We start from the raw sequence: 16,568 nt of genomic DNA, 5'->3' as shown, positions 1-16,568 counted from the left end.
GCAGTCACTAAGCTTTCAGGTGATAGTGAGAAAGCTAGAGAAAAAGCTGAGTAAAAGCAGACAAACGGCAGAAAAGCCTGCATCAATCACAGCACAGGGAAATGGCAGCTTAAGTGAATGTATTTTAGTACTAGGAAAAACATACAAGAAATTTACTTACAGAATTTAAATGACACTTAATGGATTATAGACACTTGACAATCAAATTCAAAGAACAGTTTCTCACTTAGATCATTACAAAGTGATCCTTGAAGATGGTGGCTAAACGGGCTGCTCTAGGCAAAGAGGGCACAGAATCCCAGGCAGTCTGATAGAATGCTGTGACCTTCACTTTTTACATTCACTCCATCAGCATGTATAGTCATAGTGTGAGAAGTTCCATGCCAGGTACTGGAAGGAGAAGAACAGAGTTGATCAGATGAAGAGATCGTCATGGGCAGGCCCCAGGAAGAGTGATGACTGCTGTTCTAACAACTCCCCTGCCCCGTGAGTGGGCGGGCAATTCTCAGCACTGTTTGCAGGTCTGGCTGGCATAGATGTGCATATACATATTTACGTGCATATATGTAATTCTCAAAATGACTGATTTATGTATTGAAAAGTAACAGTGAAAGAGAGGGTAGTGGAGGTCTTTTTTAAATTTTTATTTTATTGGAAAGACAGATATACAGAGAGAAGGAGAGAGAGAGAGAGAAACGTCTTCTGTCCACTGGTTCACTCCCTCAGTGCCCCCGATGGTCAAATTCAAGCTGATCCAAAGCCAGGAGCCAGAAGCTTCTTGTGGGTCTCCCATGCAGGTGCAGGGTTCCAAGGCTTTGGGCTGTTCTCTACTGCTTTCCCAGGCCACAAGCAGGGAGTTGGATGGGAAGTGGACCAACCGAGATACCAACCAGAGCTCATATGGGATCCCAGTGCATGCAAGGTGAGGATTTAGCTTCTAGGCTATTACACTGGGCCTGAAAACTTCTTTTTCCTTTTTTTATTAGTCCAGTAATTCCATATGATTTTGTTATTTCTATGCTGAGATCTTTACAACTTTGCAAAGGTGGATGTTCTCCTCATCCATTTTTTTTAAGATTCCAAGGAGAGTTATAGGTGTTTAATTTTTTATTAGTAAAAGGAGCAGTCTGAGCTCATGAGGCCATGCAGCAGTTTAAGGGAGACCCTTTGCACAGCTCATTTGCACTATACTCAAATATCTTCATTGGCCATGGTGAGAGAAAAATACAAGTTTTAAAATAAAAACTGTTTAAAAATAAGTAGAAGTCAAAATGTTTTAATACGAAAGCTTCAAAAAGTAAAGATTCTTTGGAGCATGGATGCAGAGAAGGAATCACTCTTACTTGGGAAAACAACTTGTGGACACACACAATCAGAGAATCACCCACTGAGAGCAACAGCTTCAATTCCATTGTCACCAGGACAGCACATGCCACTGTACCTGAGACAAAGCCTGGGACACATCACATATGTGGTTCAACAGCTATGGGGTATGGGAAAAACCAGGAAGTACTGCCACAGTGGGTAAAAGGAGGCTGCTATGGCAGCAAGATGGCCATCAGAAGTCAGCTGGAGCTCAGGTTCTACAACCCTTCCACTCCAGCCTGTACTTGCTTCCTTGGGAAACACTGGCCACATGTGGAAGGAGACACTTCAAAGGCTGCAGGGCCTTGTTGCGAGTTCTTTCTACTCCATTTTCCCATCACTTCACCAAGCAAACTAGAAAAAATGCTGCAAGCTATCGCAGCTAGCTTCTAAGCTGGACACGGCACCAATACTACACACACAATTGAATGAATGACATCTTCCTGGATCTTCCATTGAACAAGCTCAGTATGCCTGTCTGGATTTAATAGGTGTGATCCTGTTTGAGAAAAGCTTGTAAACGTAAGGCCAGGTTTTATTAGTCTCCATCCTCTAAAACTGATGGGAACACTCCTCGGCTCTTGTATGGCTCAATGACTTTGCAGCGTCCTTATACTGACTTTGCCGGGCAGCAACTGCTTCAGGCTTATCCTCCTCTTGTTGGATTAATGGTTCACCAGCGATGTCATCAATTCCACGTACATGAGGTGGGTTGAAGTCCATGTTATACAGTCTTCTGCTGGGAGGGTGAATCCAACGATGGCTGAGCCGATCTTTCAGTGTCTCAAACGGAATGTTCAAAGTGATCACTAGATCCAGGTCACAAATTTTGTCTAGAGCTTCAGCCTGTACTAGCATCCTCGGAAAACCGCCCAGAAGCCGGTGCTGGCCACTCCTGCTCTCTAGTTCCGAGAGCATCAGGCGTGTGATGACATGATCGGGGACCAATTGGCCTCTCTCTAGGTATTGCTTGGCTGTATCACCAACTTCCGTGCTGGCCTTGATATTCTCCTACAAGAAGTAGCCACTGGAGAGGTGCTGCAGGCCAAAGTTCTGGGCAATCATCTGGCACACGGTGCCCTTGCCTGAGCCAGGTAGCCAGGATGACTGCTCATAGAGTTTGGAAGCCATTGCCTTGGTGAGGGGGCGACCCCGACAGGAGACCCACAAACTTTGTTGCTTGACCCCTGCCTCCAGCACCATCTGCCAGCGAGGGAAATTGCCGGTTACCCCCTCTTTTAAAAAAATACATTTTTATTGGAAAGGCAGATTAGATTTATGGAGAGAAGGAGAGACAGAAAAGTCTTCCATCTACTGGTTCACTCCCCAAATGGCTGCAATGGCCAGAGCTGAGTTGATTTGAAGCCAGGAGCTTTCTCTGGGTCTTCCATATGGGTACAGGATCGCAAGGCTTTTGGACTCCACCGCTTTCCCAGGTCACGAACAGGCAGCTGGATGAGAAGTGGAACAGCCACGACATGAACTGCTGCCTATATGGGATCCATATGGATTTAGCTATTGAGTCATCTACAGGTTCACTCTCTAAACAGCAGCCACAACCTGTTGCTGGGCTGTGCCAGACTGAAGCCAAGAGCCAGAAACACCATGCTAGTCTCCCATATGGCTGGCAGGGGCCCAAGCGCTTGAGCCACCTCTGCTGCCTGCCAGGGTGCACATTAACAAGGAGCTGGATGAGACAAAGAGGAGAAGCTCCAACTCAGGTGCTTAGGAATGGGATGCTCGCATTCTTGTCAATGGCCTGACCTGCTATGCACAATGCCTGTGCCCTGGCTGCCACATTTTTTTGTTCATTTTTAAATTTTCATCTGAAAGGCAGATTTACAAAGAAGGAGAAACAAAAAGAGAAATTTTCCATTTGCTGACTCATTTGCCAAAAGGCCAGACAGCCAGAGCCAGGCTGGTACAAAGCCAGGAGCCAGGAGCCTCTTTCTGGTCTCCCACACAGGGGGAACCAAGGACTTGAGCCATCCTCCAAAACTTTCCCAGGCCATCAGCAGGGAGCTGGATGAGACGTAGAGTAGCTCAGACTGCTTCTACTTCCACAGTGTCCATATGAGATACCAGCACTGCAGGCGGAGGACTTGTTTTCTGAGCCACTGTGTGACCTTCCGGCTGTCATATAATAGACCTTCAGAAATGCATATGCTTTGCTCCTTATAACACTGGCTCATGTCACTGGAGAATTTTGCACATCCATAGCTATTAGTCAACACTTCTTTAATGTCACAACTTCTAGCACTCATTTAAACACAAAAACCTTTCCATTTAAAAAAGTTAAAAGGTGCAAAGCAGGAGACTTAAGAAATGTAGAGAAGCACAAAAGACAACAGAAACAACACCCAGAAACTTACAGCCAGAAACTCCAGTGTTGACATTTTGGGATATGTTCTTTCCATATTGCCTTCCATTCCTCCTTACCCCTTTAATATATCATGAACATTTTCCTGTGACCATAATGGCTGCTTTACCCACAACATGACTGTTAATGGCCCTGCTGCAGCCCACCATCAGAATGCACTTTAATTTATTAAACCAATCCCAGGTAATTGGACATTTAAGTTGGTTCCAATTACTTGATGTTCTAGGAGTTATATTGGCTTATTTCCGTAGAATAAATTCCTAGAAATGGAACTTCTGGGCATAAAGCTGCATGCATTTTCAGGGATCTTGAAAACTAATTTTCACTGCTTATTTTTAATTACAAAAGTACACGTTTACTGATGAAAATTTAGAAATAAAATACTTTGATGAAGAGCATCATGGTCTTTTTATGTGTATGTATACTTATATTTCAGAAAATGTGCTATGTTATAACCTTGTATTTTCACTTAATAATATATAAACATCTTCCCATAATCCTTAAATATTTTTATACAAATACTGCTTTAAATGATTGCATTTATTCCATGGTGTGATAGTGGTTTAGATACTTCTTCTATTCCCAATGTTTATAAGCAAGTCTGCAATATATATCCTTATGTCTATTTATTATTTTTATTTACTTGAGAGGTAGAGAAAGAGTGAGAGAGTGGGTGAACCGTCCTTTCCACGATTAATTTGCCAAATGCTCGCAATGGCCATGGTTTGTCTGGGGGTGGAGACAAGAAGCAGGACCCAGGAATACAACTGAGGTCTTCCACGAGGGCACCGGGAATCTGTTCACTTGAGTCATCACCACCAGCTTTCAGGGTCTATACAAGCCAGAGTCGAGAACTGAACCCGAACACTCTGAAACCAGATGTAGGTTCCCTAACCAGAAAACAAAACATGTGTTCCTTGTATATTCTCTTAAAATACTTGCTAGGTACAAAAGGAATTTACATTTACGGTTTTTGTTATATATTTCTTGGTTCCCCTCTGAAAAGACCATACATCAAGCTACTTACCTACCTGCAGAGTGTGGTCACTTCTGATGCTTTTGTCCAACAAGGAGAATTATCACTTGGTGCTCCCAACTCTGGTTGCCTGACAAATTCCTATTGCTTTAAAAGACCTAATTCCAGTACCATGTCCTCTGCAAGGCCTCTCCAATCTCCTTTGCTTTCCAGATGTATGTATTACTCCACTATGTTCTCCTAATATCATTTTCGTTCTCCATTTGTCAAATCATTCATTCACATTTTGCCTTTTCAACCAGTCTGCTGTTCCACAAAGCCAACATCAGCCCCAGATAGTTATTTCTTAAAATGACCACTAATAATTACATCAATTTCTGTCAATTACAGCACTGAACAAATAAAGTTTAAGAGACTGAATGACCAAGCAGAAAGGAAACTACAATTTGCACACCAGGGCTCCAATGCAGTCCCATTGATTTTTCTTTACTATGGACTGTATAAAAAATATTTAGATTTTAAAATATTTTGAGACATTTGTTTGAAAGACAAGGAAAGAGAGATATGAGAGAGAGAATGACACACACAGAATCTCCCACTCACTGGTTCACTTCCCAAAGCAGCCAGGCATGGGGCAGGCTGAGGCCAGGAATTCATCCTGATCACCGCATGGGTGGCAGAGCCCCAAGTCGGCTGCCTCCCAGGGTGTGCGTTAGCTGGAACCTGATCAGAAGCAGAGACCCCAGGCGCTCCAATACAGGGGACAACGTATCGGCTTGAACCACGGTGCCACAACATGGTTCACTGTGAGTGGTATTAAAATCTCTTTTAATCTGCATGTTGCCCTTCTCTTACTCTCGCTCTCGCTTTTTCTCTCACTCTCTTTTTCTCTCTTCCTTTTAATTTATCTGGGGATGAACAGGGGCTGTTTGGTGTTCTACGTCTGCATTGCCACCTGCATAGTCACAGGGTAGGGCAGTATACTGCGTCCTGCCCTGTTTTACCTGGAGCCTGTCAGTTGGACTCACAGCCTTGATAACTCTGCCTTTTCTGTGTCTCAGTTTCTTATTCTGAAAAATGGATGCTGACACATGAAAGTATCATTCTTTGTGACGTCTATATTTTATCATTTTAAAACTGTATTTGAAAGGTGGTGGTGGGGATGGGAAGAGAGAAAGAAGAGAAAGAGATGTCCAATCTGCTCCATCACTCCCTCCAATGCCTCCAGTAGCCAGGGCTGAGCCAAGCGCAAGTCAAAACCCAGATTCTCACACAGGTGGCTGGGACGCAGATCCTTGAGCCATTACCTGCTGCTTTCTGGGATGCACATGACTAGGACCCTAAAGTATGACCCAAGAATCCAGACATTTCTATCTGTGTCCCAGCTCTACTCCTTAAGAATTGCAACATCCCAGCTGGCTCTCAAGTTGTTTCCACCTGTATGACACAAGAACACCTGCCATCCCCAGGAGACAGCAGGGAGGGTTACCTGGCGTGATGCCGCCCAGCAAAATTCTTAGGCTGCAAAGTGCTCTAAAGTGCATAAATTAGTGCCAGTATTGTTCATGAGCAGGGGCTTAAATACTCGTATAATGAAAAAATATTTTAATGCGTTGGAGAATCTATCTCTTGAGAAAGATTAGATATGGCACTGACTCGAAACAAGGAGATGATCTATACGATTTCATAAATACATGTGAAGGAAGAAGTGACGCACACCCTTGAAACTGACAGGCCCTCCCATCCGGGGGCTCTGTGAGTGTTGCAAAGGAGAGCCCCGTGAGCTTCCACCCTACACAAACACCACAGCACCATTTAAACAACTTATCCCTCAGCCACTCATCAAAATGTCGAGTCATGATTTACAGCCGGAGGGATACTAAAAAAAAAAATGCTGATCCGTATTTACCTTTCAATCTGAGCAAATCCATTAACTATGGGTTCTAATGCTCTTCTTCAAAGCACTCACCAGGTCACTTCCCTTCTCCCACTCCACATCCTGTTTTCTCTGAGCTTCTCCCATCAATTTACTGGAGGGCTCTCCTGCCTGCTCACCTACCTTGTACCTCTGACCTCCAAGTCAGCCACAGCCTGTGCCTGAGCCTGCCTTCCTCCCTGCCTTGCCAACTAAACTCCCATCCTCCTTATCTTCCAGCAGCTTCTCGGACACTGTTGGCTGGTCTTCAGCCATTTTTCTAGAGCTGTGCTTTCCAGTATGGTAGCCATGAGCTACATATGGTTATTTTAATGTATATTTAAATTTAACAATTAAATGAGACAAATAGCTCCCAGTCTTAGTAGCCACATTTCAAGGGCTCAGTGGCCTCAGGTGGCAGAGGCTATTCTCCTGGGCAGTGCCAGTATGCCAGCACTGCTGTCATCATCTCAGGCAGCTCCACTGGAGGGCTACCCGGCAGCACCTCTTTCCTCTCCGTCTCCTCTACAGCCTCGGAAGACAACACGGTACAACAGAAGAGATGTGAGCTCTGAGGTCAGATGCCTTTTAGTTTTTTTTAAATTTTAGACTTAAAAGGTTCCCATAAGAAGCTATAAAAGTTCCCAGCACAGGGCCTGCCAAAAAGCAGATGTTTAATCGATGGTAGCCAGTACCTAAGCCATCCTCCCCCTGCTCTCCCCAGGCACACTAGCATGGAGGTGGATCAGAAGTGGAACAGCCAGGACTCAAACCAGCATCCCTAGGGGATGCCAGGGCCTCGGATGGCAGTTTATGGACTATGCCACAATGCTGGCCCTCATGGAAGCCATCATGAATACACTACAACTTCAAGCAATTCCAGAGTCCCCACCACTCCCTACCGCTGCCCTGTATTTTCCTTTGGGCAGTGAATATCGCATCTGAGGGAATAGCGAAATATGTCATTTCCTTTCTTACTAGACAGAGTGATTCTATCGGAAAAATTCTAGGCTTTGAAACAAGAAAGATTTCTTCAAACCCTGCCTCTGCCACCTAATTAACGGAGGACACTGGGCGAGTGAATCTCCCTGGTGCTCAGTTTTTTCATCTGTAATATGGGAACAGTAAGAGCTACGTCCCACAGCTGTGACAAGGTTTGCAGGTAACGTGTAAACTATGATATCTGGCACATGGTAGTCACTCAGCAAATTTATTAGAGAAAGAAGGTACTATTAATTCACCTTACAGAGCACCATGTATTCCGCGTAGTTAGGCACTAAGTAAGTGATGGCTGTTGTTGGCGATGAAGGGCAGGCTAATAAATCTCTCGCAGGATGGTGTTTACGCATTTGTTTAAACACTTCTCCCTCAATAGGGCTTTCTCTAGGATTCATACGATGGAGCTCAAGTTTTTCTCTGTGGTATTATCCATTCCACTTAACCACAGTTCTCTTAAATTTGTATGATATAGGAAGGGGGGGGGTGTGCAAAAACCCAGAGTGCTCACAATTCATCAGGCAGGCTTCAATTTACCATTACTCAGTAGTTTCGACTACGATAAAAGCGTTTATGGAATGGCATGCTCCATAACGGCCAACACTGGCATAAAAAACTGTCACCATCACTGTCACCCACAAAGGCAGCAGTTTACAATTTTGCCTGGACAGCAAGTCTGAGATTTCTGCCACCAGAGCATAATCTAAAAGTCACAGCTCCAAACAAACAAACTGAACTACCCACGGGAGACTGAATGCATGCGGGGAACCCCAGTGCTGTGCCGTCCCAGACCCCTCTACACATTCGGGTGGCCTGCTGGGTCCCTTCTGCCTGCAATGGCCAGCACACCCCAAGGAGCAGCACATTTGAAGGAGTTGCTCTGTATCTTTGAGTCCACCTGCTCCTTCCAGTACTTGAGTGCTATGAGTCTTTCGATGTTTTAGTATCTCTGAGGGAGAGGCATAAGGAGTGGGGGGATCATCCATTTAGCAGAACAAAACAAAACCCCCAAAGAGCCCTTCCTCCAAAAAAAAAAAAAAGAAAGAAAAGAAAAAGGACAACACAGAGTGGACCAAGTAACCACACAAAGAGAGTGGAGAAGTTCAGTGACTGGGGTAATCTCATGGTGAGGACTCTGTTATCGTGGTGCACCCATTCCTTTATCTCTCAGAGACAATCAACCTTCGGCCCGAGCAGCACAACCTTAAGACCTCATAACTCAATCTAACACAGTGTTAAAGTTTGGGGGGACATTTGTCAGTGCTGAGGCTGATAGCAACAGTCCAAGGGACCCCAGAACAAAGAGCAGGGGGTGAAGAACATGTCACTTCCGCACACATTCGTTTCCTTGATGGGCAGGGAGCTATTAGCTACAGAGAGAGCATCCTCCAAGGGAAGCACGATGCCGACTGCTTCCGCTGCTTCGGAGATGGTGGGCTAGGAAGCACACCGGGTTCCGGGGAATGGCGGGCCACTTTCTGTTGCTGGGAATGCTTTTTCAAAGTTGAGTTTAATCTGGCTTCACCTATGAACATGCAGCTACTCTTGAGCGGCAACCAGGAACTGATCTGAGGCACAGATTTCTTGGAACGTCTGCTCTCTCTGCATTCAATCAAAACATTTAAAAGTCATCATATTAAGACCTGCACCAATATAGTTGGGTTAAATATTAGCTTTTATGCAGAATTCAAGAAGAAGGGTCACACAGCCTTCTTACCAGCAGTCAATAAAATGCCCAAGGAAAGGGGTAGTATATTCACCATCTTCCAAATGTGATGCTCTAAAGAATATACACTTTCATTCCAATTTTAGTCCATGTGCTGCCGAAGTGAGCACAGATTATACACTTTCACTGTGAGCTTGTACACAGAGCATTACTGCTAGGCTCAACTGTCTAGTAAAATTTTGCTTGCCCTGTAATACTCCTGGCACATTATACTCTACTCATTATCCCTATTAATTACAAATACAATCTGTAAATGCACTTTTTAAAAAAAAACCACCTTATGCATTTAGCTTGCTTTTTAAAAATGAACATTAATTTTTAAAAGCTGTCCTTTTTTCTTTAAAGATATTTTTAAATCTTACGACTTTGTTATTATAACTGTACATCACTGATAACACAAAAGCACTGATTTTTTTTCTGAATGCAGGTTTCTTTGCTGCACGATGTAAAATTTTATTTTTGCTAAGCAGGCTGGCTTTTATTATTTTCGTTTTCCTTGTTCTTGACATGCTGGGTGAGGACGTGATCGTTTAAGTTAGTATCTGAGAAGTCTGGGAAGGAACTTTGAAAATAGGAAACTTATTAAAATATGTTTCAGAAAGTGAGATTCAGACAATAACACAACATACCTGCTTTTATCATTTGAAAAACGACCGGTATATTTCATTTTAAAAGGATAGTAAAAGTTTCTTAATCAAAAACTTCTTAGGGACTTTTTACCACATGGATTTACTGTGAACCTGCCAGGCCAGTAAAACTGTCAGTTCACCATAGTCAATATCCCACATCAAGATGCCACATTTTAAAACTCCTCCTGATGAGGTAAATATTACAGGATATATTCTTCTTTAACTCTGCAGATAGCGCTTTCAAGGAGACATTTATGAGAGCTGGAAGGATTGAGGGGAAAATAAAACCCATGCTGCTTTTTAGTTTTTTTCAAAAAAAATTTTATTGGAATTTCAATAATTCATTTAGCAGAGTGTGCAAAAAAATTTCATAGAAATCTTTTCTTAATTTGATACTTTTGTCATCTATTGAAAATCACACCCAGCATGCTCTTAGATCACTCGAACTGAACCACATGATATGTTAGAATTATTATGAGTGATAACTGGGCTGATTTAAGCAGCATTAAAGCCAACTCAGACAGAACTCAGTTTTTTGCCGATTCGGTACAAGGAAAGTAAACTTCAAAGTTAGCAAACTTTTCACTGAGGATATGGCCCCTGTGGCTGGAGAGGGACCTCTGTGACAGCAATCATTACAGAACATGGCGTATCTGTCACCCTACAGCGGGCACAGGCAGACGACAAAACCTGCCACGATCCTTGACCCCGCAGCAGATCCGACCCATCACCCCTTCAGCAATTCCAGCTCTTTTCCTTAAGCAACTCCTAACTAACAAAATGAAACAGCCGAACGTGAACACAAAGAGGCAGCAAAAATGTTGAAGAGAGGCCAGCGTTATGCACAAAATGTTAGCATAGGGAAAGTTTATAATTCATGTGCCTGCGCAAGTTAATGGCCACTTATTTTTTCCTAGATTTAGGTAGAGGAGTAACTGAACTGAAGTTATTATCAACTGTTCCATCGTCTGCTGCAAAATTCTTGGCATTTGACAGGCAAAGTCATCATGATTGCATGAGTCTCTCTCTCTGAACTAGGCAGAGCTCAGACAGAATACAGCAAAAAAAAAAATTTTTTTTTAATTTCTACTAGTAATCAAGCTGTATGCATTGCCCCTTAACACTGAATGAAACATATCCCCAAAATGAATATACTTAGAATTAAGAAATTATATGATACCTTGAAAGCATAATGCTGGGAACAAATACAAAAGTGGCAAAATGCCTTCCCTGTCTGGCTTGCTTCAGGGCGTCTTATCTGAGGCAAACAGAGAATTTTAATGAATCCCAATCAGAGGGAAAACACATTGAATTTTGATACTTTCGCTGTTACATAAGCTTGCTGTTTTTGAAGACTGTAAACCTGCAGAAGGGTCCACATGCAAAGCTCTTGATTTCTCCTGGGGTCCTTCGAGAAAATTCAGCAAGAAGTATGAGGCACTAGCTGAAGGAACACACACAGAAAGAGAAGGCAGACGCACTCTCTCTTCCTTTCTGCTTCCACAACATGACAAAGAAAACCACGGCTATTTATAACAAGAAACTTAAGAACCAGGCTAGAGCTTCCTAGGAAAAATCCCTCTCCATCCTATCCTCAGACAACCAGTGCAGTACCCAACAGACCTTGCCACTCCCACGTTCCAAAAGCTGAGGTTTTGCAAAGTTCTCTATAACATGGCTCTTCACTGTAATTATGTAAGAAGCTAGTCGCTCTCATATGGCCAGTTTTAGCGCTAAACTAAAGAACATAAAACCTTAAGCTGACTGATAAGTTTTGGTTGAAAAATAAGTATTCTAGAATGAATCTTTTCCCAAGAGCCAAGTAAAAACAGATCCCTAAGGAAGAAACCGACACATCAGAGAATTCTGTGAAGACAAGGAAGTGAAAATTGACAGTCAAAGAATTTTCGATCCAAAAGCAATTGCAATTTTGGGCAGCAAACCAATTGAAATGCACGGTAGTAAACAGCATCAGTGTAACGAAAAACCACTTTCTGCTTCTCTATTAGGGTAAGAATGTTCCGGAGTTTCTATGAGAATCCATGATTCAGCCTGGCTCATGAAAAATACAGTCTTTCTACGATAAACAGAAAACCAGGACTAGCAGGTGTTTAAGAAATCTGACACGGATTAAGAAGATCAGATCACCTAACCTGATTAAAGAGAAATCTCAAAAACTGTTGCATAAAATTAATGTTTTTTTCCCATAGGTGGAAGAAAAGCTGGCTTAGTCTTATGAAGATTCACAGTGTTGTTTTATTAAGATGTTTCATCTGTAGGTTTTCTAAATCTTGTCTTCAGATGCTCATAGAAATGTCAATATTAACAATTAATAAATAGCTGAGATTAGAACTTGATTCACACATCTTAAGGGAGAAACATATGGTTTAATAAAAACCCATTGATTTCTCTATTTAGAATAATTATGTCTTCAGGTAGAGCAGAAAAAAAAAAGTCATCCAAATTACCAGTTCCTTATTTAATATTTAATTATTGTATATTCGCCCTCAACCCCTTCTCATTTTGTTCTGCTACGTTTAGGCCATTCTTAGTTTGCAATTTCTCAATTGGTAAAGTGTTCAATATTCTCATTTGAAGAAAAGGCAACATTGAATATTGAAAAACGCAGCCTCAAATTTATGCCTAGAGTTTCCAGAATTTCTAAACAGGATGTAATATTTTCATGAGAAGCTGGTTTCAGCATACAGGAAATCTACCCAAACCCTAAGCCAAATTTCTAAGTCAATAAAATAAAACAAAACAAGCATTCACTTGTATCCACTACTATCTCTGCACCCCCAGGATGGCAGGACACACATGCTACCAGCCACCTCCATTGGTTCTTGTCTAGAAATCAATTGTTCCAAGGCAAGGGGTCACTTTCAAAGGCCTCCAAGAAAACAAACCAGTTCTGTGCTACCTGTAGATGTTCATTGTCCGGACAATACACGTGGCACACTGGCTCACCACTCAGGCTCCCTTCCAGCAAGCTGTGGCTTGCTAGAACTTCGTGAAATGTGCCCACTACAGAAGGACCGCTACAATGCTGAACTGTAAAACCGGTAAAAGTAACATGATATAGGAGATGAAGGAGATCTCATTAAATCTGTTAGACTAACCGCATCAATTTATAATTGGCACAGAAAAATCACTTGCTAATTCGGTGTAACAGTCATATAGAGGGCCTTCTTATCATCTGTTTAGAAATACAAAAGTCTCAAGATTTTTTTTCTTTTTTTTTAAATTCTCCCCCAACTTGCCTAACAGGAATATACAGAAATACTGGTTTTAAGAAAGCAATTTCCTCAAGGTTTAAAGGCACGAAAATAACCAGCAAGACTTTCTCAACTCTAAATGTTGGTGCACATACATATTAAATTTTAAGTTGTTAAATTCATTTCCTGTGCTCACATGAGCCTTCCTCTTCACTTCAACAAAACAAATCCAGCCAGTCTAAAAGTAGTATTTTCTTTCGCCACAAGAGGGGGCCAGAGAATTCTGATCCTTTCCAAGGTCTATAAAACCCTCTTAACTGCTAGTTTATAGCCATTCAATTACAACAGGCCATAATACATTAAGGCATTAAAATACACATATATCCCCACATATGCCAAAGCAAGTGCTGCACTGGCATGCCCAACAGATGATCACCAACATCAAATATGTACTTAGCATTTTCGTGTGCTAGTACGGGATGTTACTCTGCCCGGCTTCCCTCTGCAGGAAGCCACCCCCTTGCTCAGGTGATTCCCTTGGAATGGGAAGTATCAAGGAGCATGATAAAATATCCGAGGACGGGGGAGTGCGACAAGGCCAGAGCGTGGTTAGGATTAAGTGAACGGAAATTTATGTAGTTTGGAAAAGGGAACACTCTAGGGATAAATGTTCGGTTTTAATACCTTCTTAAGGTAACAATATAAATGAATTAGGGGAATTAGTCAGTCTCAGAAGATGGTATAGAAAAGAGCAATGGCCTGAAACTAAGGAAGGAAAAGTTTAGGTTAGACATGAAGAATAAATGAGTAATAACAGTTGGGCGGGAAAGACGTCCTAGGAAGGAAAGCTCCAAAGCATGATCACTGCGTTTGATAATTAATTAAATGAGATATTAGTAAGAAGGATGTGAATTCATTAAAAGGGCTAGATTAGATAACTCAAGTAATTTTTTTCCCAAGCTATGACAATCTCTAGGTCTAACTAGGTTCTCGGTCATTCCCAAATGTCTTTTAATGATGATAATGATCGTATGTAAAAAGAATAGCTCATGACCCCAGTTAACCCTATATACTATTGGTTAAAATAAAATCCAGGGGCTTAACTATGAAAAAAAAATGTCACTGTAAAATTAATTATGACAACAATGGTGTCCACTTCTCAAAGAAGTCCATGAAAATGATGCCACAGACACTGTATTCCAATCACTTAAAAAACAGATCTGTGGGGCCAAACCAATGGCTCAACTGGCTAATACTACGCCTGTAAACACCTGCATCCCACGCGGTTGCAGGTTTGTGTCCCGGTTGCTCCACTTCCCATCCAGCTCCCTGCTTCTGGCCTGGAGGGCAGTGGAGGACAGCCCAAAGCCTTGTGACCCTGCCCTTGCATGAAAGACCCAGAAGAGGCTCGAGGCTCCTGGCTTTGGATCAGAAAGCTCAGCTCTGGCTGTTGCAGCCATTTGGGGAGTGAGCCAGTGGATGGAAGATCTCATCCCTGTCTCTCCTTTTCTCTGTAAATCTGCCTTTCCAATAAAAATAATTTTTTAAAAAAATGGCTCTAGAAATTGGATGATGCTTCTGTAAGTGAAGAATGTCCATGCAGTCACAATTTCCCTCAAATTTCCAAGTCAGAAAACCAATTCTATATCATCTTTCTTTCCTGCCAGCCTAGTGGATCTGGGCTTAAGCTATTTAGGGCTCAGTGTGAAAAGGGTTATCCTCAAAGTCAGCAAGTCTAGAGCAGGAGTGGGGCACAGCTTGCCAACCCACTCATTTAAAAACCAACTGTTTCCACTTCAAAACAGCCCCTCTTGTTTCACAGAGAATTACAGTGGAAGCTCAACAGATGTTTGATCTTTCAAACAATGGACTTTTACTCATGCTTCCAGTCTGGAAAATACTTTCCCAAGCATGTTGCCTAGAACTCAGGTCTAAGATTATTTTAACTTTTTTTTTTTTCTGAAATATTGCAAATCAAACCCATTGGTCTTTTCTGCCAACCCTGCTCCAAATCACCAGCACTCACTGAGGTACCATGTCCTTTGTGGTAAGGTCTAAATCTTCTCCCTTCAATTAGACTTTTCTCAATAAGGAATCACATCTTATTCCTCTTTTGTGTCATCTACAGAGTATCTGAACTCATGATTGAATAAGGTCATTCAATACCATGGGGGGAAAAAAGACTATATCATGGGCAAGAAAAGCCAAAAAAATAACTGTTGAGTTCTATGCCAATCAATAAAGGGACACTGCATTGTACTTCTTCTTAATCTGTGACAATTTGAACTTATGGAGTCTTTCAAAATTCTTTAAAATATGTTACTCCCAAATTATCCTAAGTGCACATGAGACACACCTGTCTAAAGAACTTGACTGAACTTTGGAGAGATTGTTTAAGAGCCAGGAACAGGCTTCCTACAGAGCCATTTGAGATCACATGGGTGCGGGAACACAGCAGCTGGCAACTGGGACAAGCTGCTCCCAGAGATGTAGATTTGAGTGTGTCACTGGCCCTTACTCTTGGTAGCCCTAGGACCCAGTGACTCACAGGACTAAGATATTAAGTGTCTTTATTTTTAAATTTATTTATTTGAAAAGCAGAGGTAAGGGAAGGAAAAGAGAAGCAGGGAGAAAGAGAAAGCTCCCAGCTGCTGGTTCACTAACCAAAGGCCAGGCCAATACTAGGAGCCAGAAACCCATCTGGGTCTCCCATGCAGGTGGCAGTAACCCAAGCTCCTGAGTCATCACTGCTGCCTCCAGGGTCTGCAGCTGCAGGAAGCGGACAGTGGGAGTGCAGCTGGAATTTGAACCCAGGTATTCAAATCTGGGGTGAGGATGTCTTCAGCACCCTCTTTAACCATTCAAACACTTGCTCCATTTAGCATCTTTGAAATTCCAGTTCCTCTTGGGTAGAACGAAGACTAGACTGGGGTGATTGCCAAGTCTCTCCCAGCTCTAAATTTTCATGATTTCGGGTGGAAACTTGGGTGAAATTTGTGAGGCATGTGTTGAAGTGAAAGAAGCACCACGGAAGGTCCACCACAAGTAGCACCTGTGACAGCACCTCACTGAGCTGGAACATACCCCCACAGCCCAACAGGCTGATCTGAAGAATGAAAAATGGGTTGTTCAGACACAGATAATTGTTATTGTTTTTTAATTCTTCACAAAACATGTATAATCCTCAGTAATCATTTGTTTAAGTTATATAAATTACTGTCAACTTTGAAACCCAGTTTGTCATCTTCCCCTGTGATTTATACCAGACTATATAAACAACACGATGTCTTAGCTCTAATAAGACATTTATCTTCATGAAAGAGGCCACCGTGGCCCTGAGTGACAGTTTACTTACCCTTATCACAG

The 16,568-nt window shown here is 42.4% G+C and overlaps 1 protein-coding gene and 1 pseudogene across 4 annotated transcripts in view; both read right to left on the bottom strand.

Moving 5' to 3' along the window:
- Positions 1-16,568, bottom strand: part of SKAP1 (src kinase associated phosphoprotein 1) — a 274,036-nt gene that overhangs the window by 190,548 nt on the left and 66,920 nt on the right. The window lies entirely within an intron of this gene.
- On the bottom strand, positions 1,021-2,629 carry LOC121170222 (annotated as a pseudogene).

The sequence above is a fragment of the Ochotona curzoniae genome, unplaced genomic scaffold (genome assembly GCF_017591425.1).
Source record: "Ochotona curzoniae isolate NIBS_2020 unplaced genomic scaffold, NIBS_Ocur_1.0 scaffold_2453, whole genome shotgun sequence".
NCBI lineage: Eukaryota > Metazoa > Chordata > Mammalia > Lagomorpha > Ochotonidae > Ochotona > Ochotona curzoniae.
This window is presented reverse-complemented; position numbering and strand designations above follow the sequence as displayed.